Source organism: Dipodomys merriami, unplaced genomic scaffold, assembly GCF_024711535.1.
Source record: "Dipodomys merriami isolate MVZ:Mamm:240054 unplaced genomic scaffold, mDipMer1.0.p SCAF_266, whole genome shotgun sequence".
In the NCBI taxonomy this organism is placed as follows: Eukaryota; Metazoa; Chordata; class Mammalia; order Rodentia; family Heteromyidae; genus Dipodomys; species Dipodomys merriami.
In genome coordinates, this window is record NW_027204115.1 from 928355 (window position 1) to 930444 (window position 2090).

Sequence of the window (2090 nt, forward strand, 5' to 3'; positions counted from 1 at the left end):
CTTCATTCTCCACATCATTAATTCAAATCCCCAGTCCAAGGAGAGGCAGGGCCCTTTCTCTACTGTCTCCAAGCACCTGAGTTAGAACCTGGCTGTGCCCGCTTGGCTCTGGGGCCTTCGGCTGCCTGAGAAGTGGGACAGAGACAGTCTTCTTGCTCTGTGGTTGTTTGAAGGTGATGCTGGTGTCCTGGCACACTGTAGAAGGCCTCACGACAGAATTGTTGCCTTCTTTCCTTCTAACGACCAAGACCAGCTTCATTTATCATCTATCTATCTATCTATCTATCTATCTATCTATCTATCTATCTATCTATCTATCTATCTATCTATCTATCTATCTATCTATCTATCTATCTAATCTATCATCTATCTATCTATCTATCTATCTATCTATCTATCTATCTATCATCTATCTATCTATCTATCTATCTATCTAATCTATCTATCTATCTATATTTATGTTAGGTTTTTAAAAAGAGGTAGCCGAGTAAGAACAGCACCAGCACGCATGTGGTATTCAGGTAAGGGGTAGGTTTATTCAGTAGACCTGCTTGGACCAGGCAAGGGTGGCACTCCACGTGGCTGGGAAAGGCCTGGGAATGAGAGAGAGCTGGGAAGAGAGGAAAGAGAGAGAAAAGAGCAGAGAGAGGGGTAAGAACAGTAGCACTCACGTGGTATTCAGGTAAGGGGTAGACCTGCTGGGACCAGGCAAGGTTGGCACTCCACGTGGCTGGGAAAGAGAGAGAGCAAGAGAGCAAGAAAAGAGCAGCAAGAGCTAGAAACGAACAGAGAGAAAAAAAGGGAGAGTCTGGCCCTGGGCTAGCCCTTATGTAGGGTATGGGTGGGGAAAGGTGTGGCCACATCAAATTCAGATGTGACCTCTTCCAGGTGTCCCAGTTGCCTAGGTAATGCAGGTACTGGGCGAGGTCTGTTCGTCGTCCAGGAATGGACCTTACACTATCTATCTATCAATCTATCATCAATCTCCATATCTACCTACCTACCTACCTAGCCAGCTAGGTATCTTTTTGCCAGTTCTTGGGTTGAACTCAAGGCCTGGGCACTGTCTATAGCACTCTACTACTTGAGCCACAGCATCAATTCTGGCTTTTTCTGTGTATGTGCTGTTGAGAAATCAAACCCAGGGCTTCTTGCACGCTAGGCACTCTCTCACTAATCCACATTCCCAGTCCCCTCATCTTTTCTTAATGGTAGTTTTTACTTAAGCATGCTTCCATTTCACGTTTAATTTTACGTTTAATTTTCTGAATGCCGGTTACTACTATGAAACCTGGTCTTCTATTTCCCTGCCTCATTTGTGGCCATTCATGCATTGGCCTCACAATAAAATGTAAATAAAGGCTGCTAAAAGCTTAAGTATGCATCATATAAAGACACAGGCCAGGAACCCCAGAAGAGAAAAGCGATAGGCCTGAAGTGAAGAGAATGATGTAGTATGCAAAATGAACATATCTGAAAAATAAATCAGTAAATAAAAGCAGAAGCATTACATGTGCTCTGTTTGCATTCAGGGAGGTAATTTACACACATAAGTAGGTAGGGCACTGATTCATAAACTTGGCCTCCTCTTTTTGAATTTTCTTTTTGGCCATCCCAGGGCTTAAACTCAGGGCATGATGCGTTCCTGAGCTGTTTTGCTCAAGGCTGTGGCTCTACCACCACCACAGCTCCAGCCATCTGGTTGTTAATTGGACATAAGCACCTCCCAGTCTTTCCTGCCTGGTCTGGGACTGTATCTCCCACTCAGCTTGTTCTCTTAAAGCTTGAGCTCTACCCTCTGGGCCACTGCTCCACTTCTGGTTTTCTGGTGGTTTATTGGAGATAAGAGTCTCACAGACTTTCCTGGTTGGGCTGCCTTTGGATGGTGATCTCCTGAGTGGGTTTCCAGTGGCTTTTCTCAGGGATTCACCGAGGAGCCTCTCCATACAAACCCTTAATCTAAATCTCAGGAGGTACTAGAGAAAACAGAAACATGCAGTTGTTTCTAGTATGCTCCAGATACTTAAGGTTGGAGACACAAAACACTCATAATTATTAGATCATTTTATAGGCAAAAGGAGCAATGCAGA